We start from the raw sequence: 25,202 nt of genomic DNA on the forward strand, positions 1-25,202 counted from the left end.
AACCATCTCATTCTCTGTTGTCGCCTGCTCCTCCCGCCCTCAATTTTTCCCAGCATCAGGGTCTTTTCCAGTGAATCAGCTCTTTGCATCAGGTGGCCAAAGTATTGGAGCTTCAGCTTCAGCATCAGCATCAGTTCTTCCAATGAATATTCAGGGTTGATTTCCTTTAGGTTTGACTGGCTGGATCTCCTTGCTGTCCAAGGGACTTCCAAGAGTCTTCTCCAGCACCACAGTTTGAAAGCATCAATTCTTTGGTGCTCAGTCTTCTTTATGGTCCAACTCCCACATCTTAAAAATATTATCAAGGCCCTGCCTGGGTGTCACCCCTAGAGATTCTGACTGACTTGGTGTTGAGTGGGGCCAGGTGACATTACTACGCAGACATCAGCAATGAGAGCCGCATAACACCTGGCTGGCTACCTGGTGTCCCTGTTGGGGTTGAACCCCATCTGCCTTGTTTCTGGCACATGCTCTGCCTTGACATCTGTTGTGTTGGCCCAAGGAGACAGGACAAAGGAGAATACTGCTCCTGGTATGTCATTGGGTGGTGTATTTCTGGCAGGCCAGGATTTAAAAGCTTCAGGTGAAGAGTGAATTTTCTGCTGTCTCCTTCTTCTGTCTCCAGTCTATCTGGGATCTTAATGGCCCATGATGACACCATGTCCCGGCAGTCACTAGATACCCATTAGGGTTTCCCAGTGGGTGTGAGTTCCTGAGGCTAGGGGTCATTTCTGGGTGGTAGGGTTACATAGCAGCAGGCTGTCCGGAATCTTGGTCCTGCCATAGTTTTGAGCTCTTAATGTGGAGATTCACAACTTGGGCTTTCTCTTCTGCTTCTGGTTTGAGATGACATAAGACAAGTATATAGTCATTAGGAAAACTAGCAATTAGAAAGAGATCTAGTGTCTGAACTGTGGAAGAAGTTTCATGGGCAAGGGCATTGGGGAGACCAGTGCAGTCATGAAAGGCTCCACAGAGGAGGTAAGACTTGAGTTGGAAGAACTTAGCTAAAGGGGTCAATAGAGTACGAGATGACAAAATTATGAACAAAGATCAGCTATTAGGATCCATGTAGTGTAATGAGGGGCAAGGATGTTTGACTTTATTCCAATAAATTCCACCCTGGGATTCTCTGGGCAGAAATGAAAACAAAATTTTTTTTTATAGTTCTCAAAAAAGAGGTCCCCAGACCAGAATCATTAGCATCACCTGAGAACTTGTTAGACATGCACACTCTCAGACCCCAAACTACTGAATCAAAACAAACTCTGGGGATGAGGTCCAGTAATTTCTACCTTTCCAAGCCCTCCTGAAGCTCACTTGTTTGAAGGCCACTGTCCTACTCTGCATCCTTATCTGCTAGGTGGTCTCTGGTTATTATTGTCAGAGACAAGGGACATGTTTATTCCAGGATATGTCACAGCCCTTGCAGTGGTCTGTGGTTGGGTGATTACTGACCTTTTGTCCTGTCCAAGTGATATAGAGCCGAATAGTTGACAGACTCTTGTTTTAAAAGAAATACTGTAATTTTATTGGAGTATAGCTGATTAACAATGTTGTGCTAGTTTTAGGCGCACGGCAAAGTGATTTAGTTACACACACACACACACACGCACACACACACACGCACACACACACACACACACGTATGTTCATTCTTTTTTAGATTCTTTTCTCATAGCGGTTGTCACACAATATTGAGTAGAGTTCCCTGTGCTATACAGTAGGTCCTTGTTGATTATCTGTCTTATGTATAGGAGTGTGTGTGTGTGTGTGTTCATCCCAAGTTTCTGTTCTATCCCTCCTCCCATTTTTCCCCTTTAGTAGCCATAAGTTTCTTTTCAATATCTGCACGTCTACTTCTGTAAGTTCAGTTGTATCTTTTTTAAAACTTAGATTCCATATATGAGTGATATTTGTCTTTCTCTGACTTACTTCACTCAGTATGATAATCTCTAGATACATCCATGTTGCTATAAATAGCATTGTTGCTGCTGCTGCTGCTAAGCCACTTCAGTCGTGTCCAACTCTGTGCGACCCCATAGATGGATGGCAGCCCACCAGGCTCTGCCATCCCTGGGATTCTCCAGGCAAGAACACTGGAGTGGGTTGCCATTTCCTTCTCCAGTGCATGAAAGCATTACTTTATTCTTTTTCATGGCTAAGTAATATTCCATTGTATTTATGTACCACATCTTCTTTATCCATTCCTCTGTTGATGGACATTTAGAGTAACAGACTCTTATTCGTGTACTTGGGCAACATTTATTGAACAGCTGCCATTTCCTAGGTGCTACTCTATGCTAAGCCCTGGGAATGCAGAGGTGTACTAAATCAAGGTGTGTACTTCCATGAGGCTTGTGTTCTAGTTGAGGGACAATCCATCAATTAAGCATAAAAGTATTTAGTAGTTCTAGATTTGAGGAAAAAATAGAAGTGATGGGGAAGGGTCTTTTTCGGACTGTCATTAGAGAAGATTTATCTGAGGTCATATGCAAGCAGAAAGCTGGTTGAAATAAGGGAGAAAGCTGCATGAACTTGAGGGAGATTGCCCCAGGAACGGGGAGCAGAAGTGTCGAATCCCTGAGGTCCCTGAGGCAGCAACAGGATGTTCTCGGAAGAGAATGGAAGCCAGTGCCATGGGGAGAGAGGAGTGCTGGGAGGCAATGGCTGGATCAAGACAGGCCTTGCTCATCCTGTTCGGGTGACTTGCTTGGGAGTAAGGGCAGCCTGCTGGAGGGGGTTGGTTTGCATGTTGTGTGTCTCTCTGAACAAGAATCACTCTGAACAATGCAGCATTCCATAAGAGGAGAAGCAGGGAGGCAAGTTAGAAAGGTATTAGAATAATCCATGTGAGAGATCTGGTATAGAGGTAGAAGTAATAAGTAGTTTCATTCCAGGTTTTGAAGGAGGGAGCAAGAGGCCAAGTGGATGGATTCCTCTGGGGTGGAGAAGGCTCAACAATGGCTTCTGAGTTTAGGTGACTGGAGCCCCCCTTTTCTCTAGGCTAAAGGCCTCTGTCCTCCTGCAGTTCCACACCCACAGGAAGGATGGTAACAGCCCAGAAGGGTTCCTCTCAACTCCACATTGGCCATAAGAGGCTTCCTCATAAGCTTTTTTCCTTATAAATGTCATGATTTTCCCATAACTCAATTGTGTTCTCAAGGCTATAGCTAAGTTTCTCTGAGTGCCCCAATCCCATTCACTCCCAATAGAATAAAAACAGCTGTGAGAACATAGAAAATCATGCTATGGATTAAGCCTTGCCTAAAACCCTGTGAGGCACAAATGGAGTCTTTTTCTGGTTTGTTGTTTTGCTTTTCTTGCAAAGTCTTAAAGTTGTGTTTTTTTTTAATTTTTATTTTGTATTGGGGTATAGCTGAAGAACAAACAGCATTGCGATAGTTTTAGGTGAAGAGTGAAGGGCCTTAGCCATACCTACACATGCCTGGAAAACCCCATGGACAGAGGAGCCTGGTGGGCTGCAGTCCATGGGGTCGCTGAGGGTCGGACATGACTGAGCGACTTCACTTTCACTTTTCACTTTCATGCCTTGGAGAAGGAAATGGCAACCCACTCCAGTGTTCTTGCCTGGAGAATCCCAGGGGCGGCAGAGCCTGGTGGGCTGCCATCCGTCTGTGGGGTCGCACAGAGTCAGACACAACTGAAGCGGCTTAGCAGCAGCATACACACATCTGTTCTCTCCCAAACGCCCCTCCCATCCAGGCTGTCACACAACACTGAGCAGTGTTTCATGTGCTGTACAGCAGGTCCTTACTGGTTATCTGTTTCAAACGTAGCAGTGTATACATGTCCATCCCAAACGCCCTAACTGTCCCTTCCCCCGTCCTTCCCCCAGGGGAAGCCTAACTCCCTTCTCTAGTCTGCGAGTTTCTTTCTCTTTTGTAAATTTAAGTTCATTGTGTGTGTGTGTGTGTGTGTGTGACTGTGTCTGTGTGTCTGTGTGTCTATGTCTGTGTGTGTGTGTCTGTGTGTGTGTGTCTGTGTGTGTGTGTCTGTGTGTGTGTCTGTGTGTGTCTGTGTGTGTGTATAAGAATTCTCCACACCAGCTGAGTGCCTACATGTCTGCTCTAACTTTAGAGGCCACAACTCCAAGTTGTTCTTTGTGCCTTTGATTTACAGCCTGTACACCAGAGGTTCCTATGACCCCTACTCAGGTTTGATTAATTTGCTGGAGTGGCTTATAGAGCTCAGAAAAAGGCTACTGATTAGATTACTGGTTGCTGTAATCTAATTGCAGTAAGCTGGTTACTGTAACTAAGGACAGCCGCATGGGAGAGACGCATAGGGCAAGGTATGGGCAAGGGGCACAGAGCTTCCGGCTCTGAGGGTGCCACTCTCCCAGCACCTCCGTGCGTTCTTTCCCTGGAAGTTCTCTGCATCCCACCCTTCTGGATGTTCTTGGAGGCTTCACTACATAGCATGAATGATTAAGTCACTGGTAACTAAATTTCTAGCCCCTCTTTCTTGCCCAGAGCTCCTGTGGTGGGACTGAAATTTCCATTCCTCTAATCACCTGGTTGGTTTTCCCTAGAAACCAGCCCCCATCCTTAGGTGCTTTCTAAATGTTATTAACATAAAAGACACATGTATGAGTCTCTTCACTTAAACTCCAGGGTTTTAGGAGCTCTGTGCCGGGAGCGGGGAGGACCAAATATACAATTATAAATTACAATATCACAGGTGGCAAAATGGCTGAGCTTGGTGTAGCCCTTATAACTTCTCAGGTTGTCTTCATGCTGAGCATCCCTGTCCCCCTGTCCCCACCCATCTAGTCTGAGCAGGTACCAGAGCTGCCTTTGCAATGTCTTCTATGAAGATGCTTTTCCCCTGTGAATGCCTTCATTCTTAATCCCCCCATGTCCCTCCCCTTTGAGGGAATCAGTCTTAACTGCCAGCTGAAGGGAGCATCATCTCCCACAAGTTGGATGTGATGTCTTTTTGCTCATATCTTTTAAACAAACTCTCCTCACATCTTCCCCTCAACAGCTTAAAGGTACTAGTCTCCTAGGCCAGGCACAGGAAAAGTATGAACAAGAAAACTATGAGCTTTGCTCTTCAGAGCACTCATTAGGACAGGGTTTCTTCCCAGTGCCTCTAACTGGTTGCGTTTCTCTTGCAGGACTTGGAGCTTCTTGGACAGAAATGCCATGTTGTCCTGAAAAGCTAGATGGGTGAATTCTCCATCCTGGTGATGCAGAGTCAGTGTCCTTAGAATATCTGATGCAGCTGGACCGTCTGAGCTGTCCCCCAAAGTCCATCTCAGTGGCTTTATGGTCACAGGAAATGATGACTGTGGGGTGAATTCCTACAAGATAGTGTTTCGAGGGGTCTCCCCTATGGCAGAAAGCAAGCTGGTTCCTGCCTGTTGGACAAAAAGGGTGCATGTTGACGTCACTCAAGCTCTGGCTGTCCTGTGGTCCCACTGTCTCAGCACTGTGCTTGAGGAGGGAGACGAGGCCTTCCAGGGGAAGTGTTATGTCTTCTGAGATCCCAGAGCAGATTCAGGGCAAAGGATTGTGAAACCTCACGATCACAGTCTCCTGTCCGTTTTCAAAGACCTTCCTCCAAACCCACTGCTTAGCATCACTGGGCCATAGACTCAAACAGAGAGCAAACTTGGTGTTTCCGGAACAATCTTCTTCATGTTCCTCAGCAAACCTGCAGAAGACGACATCCTGGTCACCACATCACTAGAAGCAAGTGTGAAGGATTTTAGAAAAACAGCCTCTGCTCCAGCCCTAGTGGAAACAGCCGTCTCTGATCCGAGGTGGCCAGAGAACCCAGAAAAAATAGCCTTGCCAGGCCCTCGGCCAGTAAAGCCCTTCCAGCACTGTGGTTCCTATAGGAAGCTCCCTGGCAGCCACTCACCAGGCAGTTTGGTCCTCCTCTGTAGGATGGAGAAGCCTAGAAGGCACTTCAGAGGATGGGATCAGCCAACCACTTTCTCCCAGCCCGTCCCAGGTGGTGAAGAGCAATCCTGGAGGATGCCAGCAAATGAACAAATGCCTGTCCAGACAAGAGTCTTTCCTGGTGAAACACTACGCTTCCTATGGAATAAAGGGCAAGCATGGCTGCTGAGGCCCAGCAGTCCTTGGAGGGCAGGCCATCTCTCTCCCCATCATCACACAGCTTTCTCACCTTGCCAAGTCCTCTTCTCCTGTGTCCCAAGCTGAGAGCGGTCTGGCTGACTCTGGGGAATTCTTGCTGTTCCTGCAGACACCCCAACTTCTGCACTGAGGCCTTGGCTAAGTGCTGAGCTCATCTCCAGCAAGGCAGGGGTCTCCTTTGCAGGTGGCTGCATCTCCGGGTGGTGAAGCGTCGTTACCACCTACTCTCTCCATGGTCTTCAAGTGACTCCCTCTGAGGCAGAGTCATAGCTTGTCCCTTGGATGGCCTTGACCTTCCAGGGCCAGGACAGACAGCCTGCCCCTGAGTGTCTCCTCATGGAATCATGGGCATCTTACAGAAAGAGACCCAGTATACATTTCCTGGAGTCCAGAGGGGCTGGCCACAGAGCCACTGGAGGGCTGGGCCAGGGTGACGCTAACCACCGCCCCCACCAGGTTCTTCTAGCCACCGCTGCCCCTCACTGGCGTTCCTGCCCTCACCGACCGCAGAGGTTCTGGGACACCAGGGAGGCCACCTGGACCAGCTTCACGGCCAGTGTCCGGTTTAAAGTTGCCTTCAGATGCCTTGAGACTGGAAAGGTCTCAGATGGAGACTGAGTCCGGCCATAGCCTAGGTCTGGTCCCATCAAGGAGAGAGCATAGTGGCTGCTGGCCTCTCTGCTGTGTTCCCTGGGAGCTGCCATTCAAGCTTTCTGCGACTAACACTTTCCTTCTGTAGAGCTCACTGGTTTTCCTGGCTCCCTCTCCAAGTCTGGCCAGAGCAGAACTGGCATCTAGAAGTTTATTTTTTTTTTAATGTTAAGTATTCTTTGCAGTTTTTTTTCAAGTAAATTAATTTATTTTGGCTGTGTTGGGTCTTTGTTGCTATGCATGAACTTTCTCTAGTTGCAGCGAATGGGGGCTGTTAGTCATTGCAGTGCACAAGCTTCTCCTCTGGTGGCTTCTGTTTTTGTGGAGCATGGGCTCTAGGCACACGAGCTTTAATTGTTACTGTGTGTAGGCTCAATAGTTGGCATTCCTGAGCTCTAGAGCACAGGCTCAGTCGTTGTGGTACAGGGCCTTTGTTGCTCCACAGCATGTGGAATCTTCCCAGGCCAGGGATTGAACCGGTGTCCCCTACATTGGCAGAAGGCTTCTTAACCACTAGACCACCCAGGAAGCCCCTATCTAGAAGTGTAGTGAGTGCTTCCTGGCCTGAGCCTGAGGAAGCAGTTTCTAGTGGGGCAGTGGCTGGTCCACGCTACTTGAGGAGGAGTGGGAACTTGCTTCCCACCACATCCTAGAAGAGAGAGCAGAGAAGCAGGAGGACTCCTTAAAGGAAGAAGACTGGATGGCGCTCTGTGCCCTGTTGCTGCTGAGATAGTTTTCTGGTTCTGCTGCATAGCAAACTGCCCCAAACTTAGTGACTTAAAGAAACAGCCATTTTTTTCATCTCATTTTTGTGGGTCAGAAATTTAGGCAGGTCTCAGCTGAGTGATTCTTGCGTTCCATGTGGGATTTACTGAAGTTTCTTGGTGGTATTTAGCTGAAACTTGGGCTGGTCTGAAGGGTGCAAGATGTCTTTGCTTATAGGCATTCATAACATGAATGTTAGGGGGACAGCTGGAGGGCTAGATGCAATGTGTCCTTGTTTATATAGTCCTGAGAACTCTTTAGTCAAATTTCTACAAGGTTGCTGGATTTCCCCTGAGACCAAGAGACCAAGATAGAAGCTGAATAGTCTTGATGTAGCTTCAGGTGTCCTGCGTGCCGTGTGACTTCCGCTGTGGCCCCATTGATCAAGTTAGTTGCTGAAGCCAGGCAGATGCAAGGGGAAAATAATAGGACTCTACCTTTCAGTGAGTGGAGTAGCAGAGTTTTTATGGTCACCTTTTTTTTAATAGGTGATAGGCGTTTATTTAATTATTTGGCTGTGCTGGGTCTTAGTTGCAGCATGTGGGATCCAGTTCCCTGACCCCGGGCCCCAGGCATTGGGAGTGTGGAGTCTTTGCCACTGGACTACCAGGGAAGTCCCTATGGCTACCTTTAATTACTAATTTACACATCTTGAATCTGTGGATGCATGTTTTTTTTACATTCAAGAAAACTTGCAGCGATTTTTTCCTCAGCTGCACATGGGGTCCTCCCAGACCAGGGATTGAACTAGCATCCTCACACTGCAAGGCAGATTCCCAACCGCTAGACCACCAGGGAAGCCCTGTCCCACTCTTGTTTATCCTCTAAGTCTCAGCTCAGATGCCACCAACAGTTTCTGTCACATCACCCTGTTCAGTTCTATCAGAGCTCTTATTGCTATCGGCAGTTTTCTTGTCTTTCTCACTGGAATCCAAGTGTCACAAAGGCATGTCCCCTGACTTGTTCACTCATGTATCCCCAGGTCCCAGCAAGTTCTGGGCATATAGCTCATATCTGATGCATGAATGCTACCTCTCCTTGGAGTATCTTTTGTAGGAACTTCAGGAAATACAATGATAAAGACTGAAGAATAGCTTATACTTTTAGACTTTATGGAATCCTAATGAGGGAGGGCTTTGAGCAACCAGAAGGGTCTTAAAAAATGCTCTAGAAGTATTTTCTCAGTTCTAGGGGGCCTTGTTTATTTCCCTTAGTAGGGATCCACTGAGTTGAATGAGTACCAGTTATTCTTTCTCAAATACCTTATAGAAAAATAGATGTATTTATTCCAGCTTTTGAACCCCCTCTATCCAACTCTGCGAAGTCATTAGGTTTTAGAATCCCATCAGATTTAAGTTAAAGTTCTTTCTCCAAAGCCTATGGTCTGAAGTTGGTGGGCTATTGGGGCTGGTGGAGCCCAGGAACCTGATTTTACCCTAAGTGAGTAAGTGCTGGGTCCCCTGGGTCCTTGGAATGTGGGGGTGTAGGCGGGAGTCCCTCCACTGGAGTGATTGTGTCATAAATGGGCAGGAAGCCTGGCAGATGCCTGACAGCCCTGTGACTTGGACATTCTGGGTCTGCCAAGTGTTCCGTAGGGTTTTTATTGCCCCATGACTCACGGAGCAAAAAGCAACTTGTTAACGTTTAAAATACAACAGCACTATTCACTTCCCGTCAGGACCTGTATGTGAACAGTGAACGCACATCTGTAGCTAGAGTTGCTTGTTCTGGAAGGGTGTTTACGGAATTTCATTCCCAAGTTGGCTCTGCCTGGAATGAACCAGTTTCACCAAGCAGAGAGTCGTTCCTAGGGAGACCCTTGAACTTGGCCAACAGGCTGCATAAAACCTCAGTTCCTTCTTGATGGTATCTTCCTCCCTCCCTTCCACTGCCCTTCTCTGCCTGCTCTGGGATCACAGGGCGGGTGGCCCTGGAACCTCTGAAGCTGGAGGGCAGAAGCTCATAGCCCAGGTTCTTGCTGCAGCTGCTGGAAGAGCTGTTGACTAAGATCTCAGGCGGAGGCCTTTCTCCTGGTTTATCAGTAACTTCTGGGCTTTTGTAATCCTAAGCATTTTCATTTCAAGGAAAGCTGTTAAATCCAATCAGGAAAAAAAAAAGGTGGGGGAAGAAGGAAAAAGTGTTGGATGGTTGTCAGCTCTTAGGTCTGCCAGGTGGTGTGAGAAGGATCTAGGAAATATTGAGGGGAAACCCCATTCTTTAAAGGAATTTAATCACCGAGCTGTGTCAGTCAGAGTTCTTGTTTAGTCGCTAAGTCATGTCTGACTCTTTTGCGACCCCATGGACTGTGGCCCTCCAGGCTCCTCTGTCCAGGGGATTTCCCAGGCAAGAATACTGGAGTGGGTTGCCATTTCCTTCTTCAGGGGATCTTCCTGACCCAGGGATCAAACCCATGTCTCCTGCATTGGCAGGCGGATTCTTTACCAATGAGCCTCCAGGGAAGCCCATCAGAGACACGAAGTTATACCGTGGTAGCAAAACTCACCACCATCCCAGTGACTTAAAGATCTTTTTCTCTCTCAGGCTATACTCCATCCCATTTGGCAGGTGGGCTCTGCTCTCAGAAGGCCCTGGGTACCCAGCTAGTGGTCCCTGGATGCCTTGCCAGAGGGGAAGAGCTCTAGAGGGACTATCTTTGCACTGGCAGTTAAATGCTGTGACCCAGCGGTGAACTCGTTGGCTGGGAGTAGTCTCATGAGCACGCCCCAACACAGAAGGGTCAGGAAGGACAATCTGACAGTGTCTGGGTGGGAGGGAGAGCTGGAAACAGGGAGCAGTCCCAACGTTAGTAACTGGAATTGACTGAGTTGGCATTTCACACTTCAGAGTGGTTCACAACACAAAGTTCTGAGGCTTTGACTCGAGAATTTGTTTTAGTCATTTACTGGGCTTGAGGGCTTGGTTGCATGACCTTGTTCTCCTGCTCTGGCCTAGAGAGCTATCACAGTGTTTATTTTCTCAGAGGCCTCTTTGTAGTCAGTCAGTATGAACAGGCAGCTTTGGAGGTTGAAGAGCAGACCAGAGACCTGGTATTATAGGTGTGGCTATTTTAATGCTGTTTGGAGAATACAAACTTGGGTCACATTCACAGATGTAGAAGATGGAGATGAAAGGAGGGGATAGTATTTCTTTATTCTGCTGTAGTTATACTCGGCCTGACACAGTTCTTCTGTTCTGTATCAAATTTTGAAGGCAGCTTTGACTAACTTTGTCCAGCTGGGACCCAGGAAGGGTTATCAGGGGGAGTCAGGAGTCTTGAAGTTTATTGAAAGGGGTACCTTGGCAGCTGCTATATTTGAAGATCTGTCAGAAGTTTTCCTTTTACTGGGTGAGGAACCTACCTCCCTGTATTGGGATGGATTGGACTGAATGATAAACAGCCTACTTATTACTATGTGACCAAAGAAAGCTGGAGGAGGCAGTTTGACCCTCCAAACAAAGGGTGGTTGTAAGAGGCAGCTTCCTGGGGCCTTTCCAACTCTGTTATGATAAATCTCTGATTCAGTTTTTTTCTCAGAAATGAAAATAATCCTTTCCTCATGGGAAAGGGAGTGAATACCAGTTGAGACTCCACTATATAAAATACTGCTGCTCACAAATGCTCTGCTGCTGCTAATTCCTAGAGGATCTTGAAGTTGGTGGTAGAAACTCCATTTTCCAGGTGAGGTAACTGAGGCTGAGGATGCAGGAAGTCAGGCACACATACAATCTTACATGGTGTTTTGCTTTAAGTATAGAGTCTGGAGCCAGACAGCTAGTGTCTGAACCCTGGTTCTGCAGTTTTCTAGCTGTGCGACCTTAGGTAAGTCATTTAACCTCTCTGGTTTATCCTCTGCAAAATGGAAATGATAGCAGGTCATATGGTTGTGAGGATTAACCAACTTAATTATAGACAGCATATTGAACATCAGTACCTTGGCACAGAATGTGAGCTAAATAAGTTCATCTATTATTAAAATCATTATCAATGTCTGAACTAAGTTTGAAACACTATAGGAATTTGGTTCATACAACTAGGAAAACAAAATTTCTTTTTCACTTTGTCCTATTACTCATGTAGATGTAACAATATTTTTTTTCGTTTTCTGGGAATGGCTCTGTTCTAGCATTTCAACATAATCTAGGAAGTAAAATTTCATCATTGGAGAGCACTAGATACATTCCAAATCCATTAGTTGTGTTTAGAGACCTGAATCCTCTAAACTCATCCTGTAAGTTCAGGCCACAAAGAATTGTCTTCACTAGTCACATCAAGAAATTGACAAAAGCAGTCTTTCTGATCTGGACTTCAAGCTCTGTGCCTCCCCAACTGTTATGAATACACAAACATTTTCAAAAGTATATTTTAGTATCTAGTATATATATATATATATATATATAGTACATATATTTTAAATAGATTTAGTATACAGTCTAAGGTTTTGTTTATCTGTCTTAACCTGAATAGCCACATGAGCCAGGAGCCATTGTCTCCGAATCCATTCCCAAGTCTAGTATAAACTCAAACATCAGTGCAAGCAATGAGGATAAGCTTTAGGTCAGTTTAGGGGGTACAGTTCCCAAAGAGGCTTGTGAGATTGAAGCACTGTCAGTATGTTTTGTTGCTATGTCCCCCAGCTGCCCCCCTGCTGATGTCTTAGGTTGATGGTTAAGTCAGACTGCCTGAAAGAGCCTTTGAGTGGAGACACTTCCACAGTGTTAAAATCTGTGGGGAGAGAAATTAAGCCAGAAGTAAGCTGAGGATTGAACTAAGTGGCTGTCGACCCCTCAGATTTCTTGTTCTGGTGACAAGGCCAATAGTCCCTGGTGGGAATTCCCACCCAATGGACATTCTCATCTTCTCTCTTTCTCCCCCTCCCAACTTTACTACCCCTACCCCCACCCCCTTCTCCCCTGCTCCTGGCTTTTGGCTCTTACCCAGGTGGAGAACTTTCCACTACATCCTGACTTGCTGGTCCATCTTCTGGGTGGGATGAGGGAGCACAGCTCAGGGGCACCAGTCACGATGGGGGGTGTCAGACTGTTTAGGTGATGAGGCTCTGATCATCTAACCAGGTGAGCCCCTCCTGGGTTTCTGGACAAAGTCTCCATTCCAGACCTGCTTTCTTAGTTCTGTTAAGTCCTCCTGTGACATGTCTTTATTTCTGGCTGCGCTGGGTCTTCACTGCTGCACACAGGCTTTCTCTAAGTGGCTTCTCGTTGCGGCGGCTTCTCTTGCTGTGCAGCATGGGCTCTAGAGCATGCAGGCTCAGTAGTTGTGGCACACAGGCTTAGCTGCCCCATGGCATGTGGGATCTTAGTTCCCTGACCAGGGATCAAACCCACATCCCTTCCCCTTGTGTTGTCAGGTGGATTCCTAACCACTGGACCACCAGGGAAGTCCCATGTGTGAGTTTAACAAAGGTCTAGTTCTAAATGTTTCTCACTGGCTGAGACCTAATTGGCCAAGGAACTATACCCTGCCTTGTTGCCAAATCTCAGCTGTGTTGGGGAGGGACCATCCCATCCCATACTCCTTATCTCTTTTGCTGTAACAACAGACATCGGTGATAGTGATAGAGTTGCCAGTGCCCTTCAGCCTTCACCTTCAGTTGGCAAAATTCATTCGTCCTCCAACTAGAATCTTTTTCCTCCTATAAAAAGAGATTTGCCATAACTTCTGCCCCTCAGCTACCTCTTCTACAAAATGAGAACAATAATAGTGCTTACCTCATAAGATTGTTATAAAGATTAAATGAGTTCATATGAACAGTGCCTGGCACATTATACAAGTTACAAAGTGTTAGTGGTTGTAAGACATTGTTTATCAGGCTGTAAATTGCCATGTACCTTCTGGAAAACAGGGTAACACACAAATTAAAAGCCCAAAACAAAGGGCTCTCAAACATACCCAACTTCTACAAATCCCCCAAAGATATTACTTGTTAAACTTGTTAAACCAACATATTTCTCACAGGATTATTATAATAAAAGTTAGAAATATGAACGTTGAAATCATATTGGTCAAAATCATGGTACCTTCTACATGACTGACTCCTGTATAGCTGCTAAAAGACTATAGCAATAGACTTTTTTTTAAAAAAAAATCTACAAATCTGTGTGCACATTAGTACAACGATGAACACTCTGTGAAAAATGAATGTACACACTGGAGGGTGTGGGCCTTTGTGAGTTTTCCTTTTTCTTTCATAACTAAAGAGGAGATCTGCAGCAGAGGCTAAAGATGGTCAAGTAAAGCCAAATATGGGAACAGAAGACTATTTTTTTTTTTTTAACTTTTCTTCTGAAGATTTGACTTTAATGATAATTGTCACTTAGCAGTTCTTGCCTTAAACTAGTTGCCTTTCACTTTTGAATTGGGATTTTGTTAAAGTGTTTTTTGTTTGTTTCACTGTGTGGCTTGTGGGATATTACTTCCCTGACCAGGAATAGAATCTGTGGCCCCTGCATTGGAAGGGTGGAGCCTTAACCAGTGGACCATGAGGGAAGTCCTGCTTTTCACTTTTATTCTTGAAGACGGTTTGTTTGGAAAAAGACAATCCTGTCAGAGATAAGCAGCAGCTATCTACCTAATGCTGCAGGGCACTGGGTCTTTTTTTGGGCACCATTCCCTTGTATTCTGGGGCTGAAGGCAGCCTCCATAATCAATTGGTAGGATGTTTGAGTCTTGACCAGCTGTAAGAAAGAGCAAAGGTGCGCTCACACAACCTCTACTTTGGCTTATAGCTCTTAGGAAGAAAAGACTCTCCCACCCCCAAATGATGAAGGCAGGCTGACTGGAATGGAGAAGAACATGTTCTGGAAGTTTAGCTGTTTTATTATTCAAGATGTGTTAATGTGTGGTTATTCCATTTGCAAAGGAAAAAAGCCTAGTTCATTTCTGTTATAGTCCAAGTACCCAAATTAAGGGGAAAAAACCCCATCAAGTGTTATAAATTGATGTCAGTCAAGACCTTGACAAAGCTTTCCCTTCACTTGTAGTAAATGGGAGACTAACCCGTTTACTAGTTATGTGTAACTAGTACACATACAACACAATGAACTGTGGCCACAACAACTGACATCACTAACGTCCCAGGTGGAGGGTAGTTAAAAACCACCTCCTGTGCTAAATTTTCATGTGAGAGAGGAAATTTCATACAGACACAAACCAAAACTTCCTCCTTGATGGAAAAGACACGAGTTTAAATAAGACGCTGAATGAATTCAACAGCCCACAATGTAGTTTCATAACTATATTGCTTAGCCTTAGATTCTTTAGAAGCTAACATTTCTCTACCAAGAGGTATTTGGGTTGTGTTTCCTTTTTCTCCCTTCTTCATGCATTGGAGAAGGAAATGGCAACCCACTCCAGTGTTCTTGCCTGGAGAATCCCAGGGTCGGGGGAGCCTGGTGGGCTGCCGTCTATGGGGTTGCACAGAGTCGGACACGACTGAAGTGACTTAGTAGCAGCAGCAGCAGCAGCAGCAAAGTACTCCTAGAAGAGATGCTGTGAATGTCACATACGTTTTCAGGCTACACTTACGGTCTTAAAGGGTAAGTGTGCCTAATTTCTTATCTTTCCAGCTAAGGACCCTCATGAGGAACCTATAAGGCAGAGAAAAGATGGCTCTTCCTCAAAGGTTTGGATGGGTCTTTTGGCTGTTGGTGGCAGTTGGTAGTTACTGTACTTGGAGGTTAGGCATCAAGTGAACTACAAGCCCTTAGTGCTGTAGAAGAGCAAGCCTCCTCTCAGTCTTCACCATGGAAAAGTTACGCTTGTACCCCAGCCCAAGTAAGAGTCAACTATGAATTCATGTATTTATGTCGTATTTTGTTGCATTCTCTCTACAGATCAGGCATAGTCGTGGGGATTCATTAGTGAACCTAAACGACTCATCCGTTTCCTTATGGACTTTACAGTCTAGCCAGAAGACAGACAAAACTGTTTATCAACTATCTCTTAGTTGATACATTCCGTGGAGAAAAATCAGAGAAAGGAGGATAGAAAAGGGGCAGTGGTGTTATTAAGGTCTGTAAAAGGTGGTAAGGGAAAGCCTCATTGAGAAGACATAGGAGACAGCCATGCATCTTAGCCATCAGGGTAAGAAGCTTCCAAATGGTATTGTGGCCCCAGAGCAGGGTTGTGCTTGATGTGTTCAAGGAGCGGCATGGAGACCAGCCAGAGAGGGAAGGACAGAGGAAAAGCCTTTGGAATAGTCTGGTGTGGCAAAAGGGACAAGATAGTGAGGCCAACCAGAGCCATCTGTTTCTCCTGGTTTTAGATGTGAATGAGTGTAAAACTGGCCTGGAGCTGTGTGGGGACAAAGCAGAATGTGTCAACAGGGTTGGTTGGCCCTTTCTGAATAATATAGTATTTCATCCTGCATGCCACATTTTCATTCACTATTGAACTTCTATTTCCATGTTCTGGCTGTTCTGAGTAACACAGCTGTGAACATTCATGTCCATGTCTTTGGATATGAATAGTAGGTTTTTCTTGGGTAGATTTCTGGGAGTGGAGTTACTGGGTCAACTGGTAATTCATGTTTAACTTTTTAAAGAACCTGGCAAATTGTTTCCCAAAGTGGTTACACCATTTTGCAATCCCATCAGTAAAATACAAGGATTCCCAGTTTTTCCATATTCTTGCCAAAGCTTATTACTGTCTCTGTTATCACAGCTCTCCAAGGAGCTGTGCCGTGGTATCTCACCATGGCTTCAATAATCCCTGCCCTCCCTAACGCGAGTGATCTTCAGCATTTTCCGTGAGCTTGCCTGCTAAGTCACTTCAGTCATGTCTGACTCTTTGCAACCCCATGGACTGTAGCCCACCAGGCTCCTCTGTCCATGGGATTCTCCAGGCAAGGATACTGGAGTGGGTTGCCATTTCCTTCTCCAGGGGATCTTCCCCACCCAGAGACTGAACCTGCGTCTCCTGTGGCTTCTACGTTGCTGGTGGATTCTTTACTGCTGAGCCACTGGGGAAGCCCATGTGCTTTTGGGTTAGTTATATATTTCACCACAGAAGATAAGTGGCTTTTTGATTGCTATTCTTTAAAATCTCAAGAAAGGGAGATTATAAACTTCCCTAGAGGTGGAAGTAGAGGTCTGTCCTATTCATGTATTCGTTTCTGATGGCTGCTGTAACCAATTACCACAGACTTGGTGGCTTAAAAACAGCATGTGTTCATGCTTTTACAGACCTGAAATCAGTTTTGCAGACCCCACATCTGACATCAGTTTCATGGGGCCAAATCTGGGTATCAGTAGAGTCTCCATGGAAGAATCCATTTTCTTGTCTTTTCCCGTTTTTCAGTTCAGTTCAGTCGCTCAGTCGTGTCCGACTCTTTGCGACCCCATGAATCGTAGCACGCCAGGCCTCCCTGTCCATCACCAACTCCCGGAGTTCACTCAGACTCACGTCCATCAAGTCAGTGATGGCCATCCAGCCATCTCATCCTCGGTTGTCCCCTTCTCCTCCTGCCCCCAATCCCTCCCGCATCAGAGTCTTTTCCAATGAATCAACTCTTCTCATGAGGTGGCCAAAGTACTGGAGCTTCAGCTTGAGCATCATTCCTTCCAAAGAAATCCCAGGGCTGATCTCCTTCAGAATGGACTGGTTGGATCTCCTTGCAGTCCAAGGGACTCTCAAGAGTCTTCTCCAACACCACAGTTCAAAAGCACCAATTCTTCGGCACTCAGCCTTCTTCATAGTCCAACTCTCACATCCACACATGACCACAGGAAAAACCATAGCCTTGACTAGACGGACCTTAGTCGGCAAAGTAACGTCTCTGCTTTTGAATATACTATCTAGGTTGGTCATAACTTTTCTTCCAAGGAGTAAGCGTCTTTTAATTTCATGGCTGCAGTCACCATCTGCAGTGATTTTGGAGCCCCCAAAAATAAAGTTTGACACTGTTTCCACTGTTTCCCCATCTATTTCCCATGAAGTGATGGGACCGGATGCCATGATCTTCGTTTTCTGAATGTTGAGATTTAAGCCAACTTTTTCGCTCTCCTCTTTCACTTTCATCAAGAGGCTTTTTAGCTCCTCTTCACTTTCTGCCATAAGGGTGGTGTCATCTGCATATCTGAGGTTATTGATATTTCTCCCGGCAATCTTGATCCCAGCTTGTGTTTCTTCCAGTCCAGCGTTTCTCATGAGGTACTCTGCATACAAGTTAAATAAGCAGGGTGACAATATACAGCCTTGACGTACTCCTTTTCCTATTTGGCACCAGTCCATTTTTCCATGTCCAGTTCGAACTGTTGCTTCCTGACCTGCATACAGATTTCTCAAGAGGCAGGTTAGGTGGTCTGGTATTCCCATCTCTTTCAGAATTGTCCACAGTTTATTGTGATCCACACAGTCAAAGGCTTTGGCATAGTCAATAAAGCAGAAAAGCTGCGTTTTTTGCTTTCTTTAGCCCATGACTCCATCTTCAAAATGAGCTGAGTAGCATCTTAAATCTCTTTCTCTGCTTCCTTTGTAATGTGGTTTTTTTTTTAATCTCCTGTACTAAAAGCTCCCTCTCCCCCCCTCTTATAAGGACGCTTGTGATAACATTTAAGAGGAGCTTCAGCTTTAGCATCCACCTGAGGAATCCAGGATAATCTCCCCATCGCAACTCCCTTAACCACACCTGCTACGTCCCTTCTGCCTTATAAGGGAATATCCACAGGTTCCCGGAATTAGGACCTTGATATGGTTGGGAGCCATTATGCAGCCCACCAGTCACTAACCATCCAGCTTGGCCTCACTAGCTCCGAACTTGGAGTTGGCTGGTCCGGAGGAAGACCCTGATGGGGGAAGCGTTTTGGAGGCACAGGTAGGCCCTGGAGGGATCCTAGCGCCGTTTATACTGCAGCTCTCTCACTTTGCTGCTGCTGCTAAGTCACTTCAGTCGTGTCCGACTCTGTGCGACCCCATAGACGGCAGCCCACCACTTTCCCCACTTGCTAATCGCCTCCTAAGACATGAGGAGCTGAGGGCATTTGGGAGCTGGGGGAGGCTGCCAACCGTTACCGCGTGGTGTGTATGGGGGTGGAGTGGGGAGTGGGCAGGACTGGAACTCGGGGCTTCGGATGCTCACGTCCTCCCGGTCCCCGCCTTTCCCCCACCACCCCTCCAGGCCCTCTTCCCCCGGGCGGGATGACCCACTGTCACAGTCTCGGCAGCAGGCACGCTGCGTTCCCGCGCGCGGCCAGCAGGGGTCAGCATCCTCCGCGCAAAGGGCTGTCGGCGCGCCGTGGGCCTCCTGCCGGCCTTTCTTCCAGCCCCCGTCAGTTTTGTTTGTGTTGCTGCGTCACGGTCTTAGGTGGCCGGCCTTTTGCGTCTTTTTTAGTTCTCACCCGAAGGCGCCTTTCCCCGGTCCGCTTGACATCTCACCCTAGACTAGGCAGATAGCCGCCTCTTGGCCTAGCAGCCGGCGAGTGGGCTGATGGAGGGCTGAAGGGAGGGGGCTTGCTCCTCCGCCGGGCCTGGAGGAGGAACGGCCGTGTCCCCAAGGCCAGCGGAAGGAGTGTGCGCCTGGGTGTGGTCGCGCCGGGAGGAATGAAGGCGCAAGGGTGGGAGACTGCAGTTTCTTTGCGCCCTGAAAAGTCCAAGGGAGGACTTCCTAGGAGCAGTGAACTACAGACGGTTTTAACTGATGTAGGATGGTTTAACTTACAATTTTTTGACTTTATGATGGTGTGGTAGTGATATGCATTCAGTAGAAACTGGATCTTGAAGTTTGAATTTGGACCTTTCCCCCGGGGCCGGGGATGTGTAGTTATGGGGCAGGGTCCTCTGCACAGCCCATCACGAGGGTGAACAACTCATAACCCGTCTGGACCTGGATACCATTTGTTTTTCACCTTTAATACCATATTCAATAAATTACATGAGATGATTCACACTTTGTTATAAAATAAGCTTTGTAGTAGATGATTTTGCCCAACTGTAAGTGTAAAGCAAGACTAAGCTGTAATGTTGGGTAAGTTAAGTATATTAAATTCATTTTCCACTTAGGATATTTTCAATAGGTTTATCAGGACCTAACCCCATCGTTAGTGCAGGAAGATCTGTATTAGATTTGGAATGAATTCGTCACTAAGCTCATGAGAGCTTCCCAACCAGACTCTTGACCAAAATTAATCTGATTAGGAAGTCGCCATGGTTCCAAGTGGATGAGTGCCCATCTCCAGAAAGTGGGGGTGGGGATGGGCTACCCAGTAGGAATTTTTTTAGCCCTGGGGCAGAGTAGTGGGCAGCAACAAGCTTTTGTTATGGGCTGTGAGCCAAGCTTGTGACTAAGGCCTTCATCCAACTGGCTGCTCTCCCTCTTGTTTGTGGCCTGACCTGGAGTTTTGCCCCGCCTGTGCCTGCCCTCCAGCAGCCTCTGGTCCCACCACTGCTTTGCCACAGAACCCAGAAATGGCTGTTCTACTGCAAAGGAACTAAGACCTTAAGTTCTTGGACCAGCATCTCCTGCATGGCTTATTCCTCTCACCTTCAAGAGGACAGAGTGATGACCCAGGTGGTGAACACATGGATTTTAATACTAAAGAACAGAAGATGTTTTGAGTAGAAAATCCAAGATAGTCGGGCTTTCTGGAGAGGCTCTTGCAAAGAACTGGTCAACTAGCTAATGTCTGCAGCAAATCCAGGCCAGGGCGGTGCTTAAGGGTTCCTGGATACTTGTGAGCATGACAGAACACCTTCAGAACACCCCAGAAACACCTTCAGACACTTGTCAATATGGAATCCTGTAGACAGTTCAAGGAAAAACTAAATTCTGGTTTAGAAGTAAATTCACTTCAGTTTTTAAAGAGGATTGACAATCTATTATGAATAAAGCTGCTATGAAGGTTCGTGCACAATTTCACTTCACTTGGATGTCTGTTTAGAAGTACAATTTGGGGGTCATATAGTTTCCATGCTTGTAGAATTTCTGATCAAAAGTTGTGAGATAGTTGAAGAATTGCTGCCCTCAGGTGACAGGGAGAATGCCACAGGTGTTACTGGGAGTAGATTGTTTTCATAAATAATGAGCAGCATATCTGTGTGCATGTGTGTTGGGAGGGGGTTGCCTTCCATGCTGTCTCAGGGAGGCCAGGGCACACCTGTTCTTAGGGCAGCTGCTGTGGCTGCAGAGAGGCAGGGCCTTGGCCTGACCCCTCAGTGGCCCACTGAAATCTACATCTAGCTGGGCTTAGGGACTGTTTCTTTGGAACTTCTTTATGGTCAGCTTGATTCAAGGTAAAATCACTTAGAATTAAGAGGCCTTCTATTGAAGGCCAGCCTTGGGTCCCAGACACACAGCATTCATGCAAGGCCATGTTTCTGCTTTCTAGCCAAGTTTCTTGACCAAGTCCCTACATGGAGCACCCACTTTCTCATCCGGTTCATTTTCCTGCCTGTCACAGCAAGAGACTTCTGTAGAGAATCAAAACAGGGAGAAGACTTTTAATTTCCATAAACAGTGCCAAAACTGCCTTATGCAGTAATTTAACTTACAAAACAAACTGTCCTGCTTAATTGACTTTTCATGTGTTCCTAACCAGAAGGGGGAAAGAGGACATTCACAATCAGCCCAAATATCATTGAACATTATAAAAAGTATCATCTTGATGTAAACATTGAGTGCTACGTTTTTTTTCAGGCCCTGATGAAGTGGTTTTCCTTCAGTAAGCAAGGCAATAAGGACAAATCTTAAACCCAAAAAGAAAAAGAAAAACTAAAAGTAAGAGGGAATGGAACTCATGGCCTGTTCAGTTACAGGAGTAACTGCTAAGTGCCTCTGTTTTCTACACCAGAGTGCAGACTGTTAAACGTTGTTTAGCCAGGCCAAGGTATGATTGGATCTGGTCTCAGGAAAAGCATCTACTAGCCCTCCTGTGATATTATTTAATCCTCATAAACAAACATGATTGTTGCACACACCTTCCAGGAGACAAAATTGAGGCTCCATGAAGTAGACTAGCTGTCCTCCTTCCCTTTTCTGCAATTTAGTGGTTCAGGTGCGCTGATCATGGAGCCAGTGGGCCGAACGCCCTACGGTGTGACTCAGTGAGCTTTATGGCTCCTCCCTGCCAGTGTTGCCACATGTTTATCATAAATGTCTTGGGGCCATTGGCTACTCTTAGCCACAAACCCTAACTCTCTTTTACTAAATAAAAGATTTCACCTTTACATGCCCTCTCCCGGAAGCTGGCTATTAGGCCTGGGATTCCCACCTGAGTTTTAGAGTATCCGCATCTTCTTTCATTTTCATCCACTTTCCACAGAAGTAGCTGCTCAGAACCTATTAGACAGACCCCCAGGCAAATAATGTCCTGAAGGTTGTATTTTTTTTTCCCAGTTATTTCCTTGAATAGTGGTTTTCTGAAAGTTCTTTCCATATGGGCTGCAGATACTTCCTCCTCAGCCTTTCTGGCTCCTGGGGAACCTGCTGTCATCCCAAACCTCCCTCACCACCAGGGGCCACCTTAGACCCAGACAGGAAGCAGGTTTTGACTTCCGCCAGCTCTTCCGGACCAAGGATCCCAATGGTCTCTGTGTCTTTCGTGGGATAAATATGAGTCCTCAGAGTCAAGAGGAACTTCTTCATTCTTAGGCCACACTTCCATCATAATTGCCAGCTCTGCGTGCAGGTCTTGTGGGGCTGTGTGTTTTCCTGGGGAAAATTTTTTTCCCTGTGTACCATCCTTTTTAGTTTTATAAGGTAGAACACCATTTACTCAATTTGAAGCTCAGAAAAAAAATAGATGCTAAGTATTGTCCCTTGCCATTCCTACTTTTGCAGCTTATTTTGGGGGCTCCTTTAGATATCCCTAGTACTAAATTATGAGTAGTTATTATTGCCAGGAAATATTATAGGGTATTATTTGTAAAATGGTTATTTTAATAAACTCTGGCAACCTATAAGATGATTATATTGATGATTTTTCTGAAATAATAACAAAGCACAATCATTGCTTCACTTTTTGAACTGGAAGACTAACCTCCTTGCCTTATTCAATTCTATTTTAATTTGATGAACAGCTGCATATGCACCAAGCTCCCAGGAAAATAAAAATGGGACGATCCCTACTTCCAGTAGGGCAGGAAATGGGCACTAAAATGGTTAACAGTGTTGTAGGGGAAAAAAAGCAGGTAATTTTGGTTGGGGGGATGGGGACGGCATTATGGAGTAAGGAGGTTTTGAAGGATGGAGTTTTGATGGCGAATACAGTGGGACAAATTGAGATTCAAAGCCATAAACTGGTGAGTACAGATTCCCCACAGAGGAGCTGGGTCCTGGGATCTCTGGGCAGCCCCTTGGGTCTGTTAGTTCTCGTCAACATGTTGACCTTCTGGAATTTGGGAAAACACAAAGTACTTCCTGGCCTTATGCCCTGAACTCTGCTCTCTGGCATACAAATATGTTCAAATGAGCTTTGGCCTGGTGAGGATTTGAAGTGGCCAGGCCAACCCAGGGAATGGGAGGTGGAGGTCAGTGTGACTTGAAACCTGAACAGACAGCATGGAGGTTCTGTGGCTCCAGTTCAGCTCCCCTAAGCCTGGGTGCTGGTTCCCTGTGGGCAGGTGTCTTGCTTGGTCACCCAGCCTCTTCTGCTGGACCACACCTACCAAAAAACAGGGCATCCTGAAGGTGATGACCTCCCCTCTATGTGGCCCCAGGAACTTGACTTTTTCAGGGAAATGCTGTGAAGGACCCCAGAGATGACCAAGTGCATTTTTGGTCAAAGTGTGGCCCAGGATTGAGGATGGCCCAGGGTCACCTTACAGCATGGGTTAGCCAGACATGTCCCTGAATCTCATTCCAGGTCCCCAGCACCCCATCTCTAGGGTGGACCTGGGATTTTCCAGGTCACAAGTTCTCTGGCTGATTCAGACTGAGAGTGCTTTGAGCCAGCCCCCTGCATTCAGTGAGTGGACTGGAGTCTGATTGGCAAAGGGATCTGTCCTGAGACTAGGATGAGAGCCCAAGGCTACTCCTAGTCCAAGGCTGGTCATCACACTTGGCATCCGTTCTTCACATCTACCTTCCTTTCACTGTGCAAACCTGGAGTTCAGGTCCTGAGCATTCAGCCCTGGCTACCAGATCAGTGGGCTGTCAGTTGCTGCAGGAGCAGAGAAGCCAGGAATTAGAAACTGAATCCTGAAATTGGCCCCCTAAGACTGATTCTATGTTTTCAGCCTATGATTTCCTTATGAATAATCCCTTCCTCCATCCAGCCCCCAACCCTCCCCTATGGCCCAGCTCCCTGCCCTCAGCTCTGGCCCTACATGTGTGCACATCTTCATAAACACCCACATCACACTCAACACTCTGAGACCTCAGGGCTCTCAGGCTCCTCCATCATGTGTTCCCTGCATCAGAAAGTGAACAAAGATGAATATGCCCCGAAATCAGCATTGAAAGACTGAAGTTGCAGCCCTGTGCAGCCTTGATCCCATTACTGCCCTTCTCTAGCATATGGAGGATGTCACTCAGTGTTTATCATTTTGCCTTCTTATTCTGGCTTAGATCACCCCACCCATGACCTGGGAAGACAAGGTAGACAAAACCAGCCCCTGTTCAATGTGTTGTGGGGACCCCGACTGTCTGTTTTTGCTGCATTGGGTCTTTGTTTCGATGCACAAGCTCCCTAGTTGTGGTGTGCAGGCTCAATGTGGGTGTAGTTGCCTTTTGGCATGTGAGATCTTAGTTTCCCTACCAGTGATTGAAGCGACACTGCCTGCATTGAAAGGCAGATTCTTAACCACTGGACCACCAGGAAGTCCCAGGGATCCCTGGTTTTGCTCACAGTTTTCTTCCCCGCAGTTAGCACACTGCTGCTGCTGCTGCTAAGTTGCTTCAGTCATGTCTGACTCTGTGTGACCCCATAGACGGCAGCCCACCAGGCTCCCCTGTCCCTGCTGCCACATAAAAGTACTCAGTGAGTATTTGTTGAATTACAGATAAAGGTAAATGTAGAGGCATAGAGATGCTAGAAATCAGAGGGAGCCCTTGAGCTGAAAAGGGCTTCCCTGGTGGTGCAGATGGTAAAGAACCTGCGATCCCTGGATGGGGAAGATCCCCTGGAGAAGGGAATGGTAACCCACTCCAGTATTCTTGCCTGGAGAATTCCATGGATAGTGGAGCCTGGCAGGCTACAGTCCATGGGATCACAAAGAATCGGAAATGACTGAGTGACCAACACTTGAGCTGAAAAGGCCCCTCCAACTTCAGCTCCAGAAAGGCAGTAGGAAGTACCTATGTGAAAAAGGGGTGATGTCACCTAAGAAGTTCCTTCATTTCAGAAAGGTCCCCATTGCCTTGTGGAGCTGGTTAGTCATTGACAAAGGACAAAGGATTGGACAGGGAAGGAACCTTCTGAGGAGTTAGCCAGGAGTGTGGGCTGTAAAGGGGCTTCCCTGGTGGCTCAGAGGGTAAAGCATCTGCCTGCAATGCAGGAGACCTGGGTTTGATCCCTGGGTCAGGAAGATCCCCTGGAGAAGGAAATGGCAACCCACTCCAGTACTCTTGCTTAGAGAATCCCATGGATAGAGGAGCCTGGTGGGCTACAGTCCACGGAGTCGCAAAGAGTCGGACACAACTGAGCGACTTCAAGAGAGCAGGAAAACCCAGCACACAGTTTAGGATCACACTGGGAGATGTT

This window comes from Oryx dammah, unplaced genomic scaffold (assembly GCF_014754425.2).
Source record: "Oryx dammah isolate SB20612 unplaced genomic scaffold, SCBI_Odam_1.1 HiC_scaffold_25, whole genome shotgun sequence".
Taxonomy (NCBI): Eukaryota; Metazoa; Chordata; class Mammalia; order Artiodactyla; family Bovidae; genus Oryx; species Oryx dammah.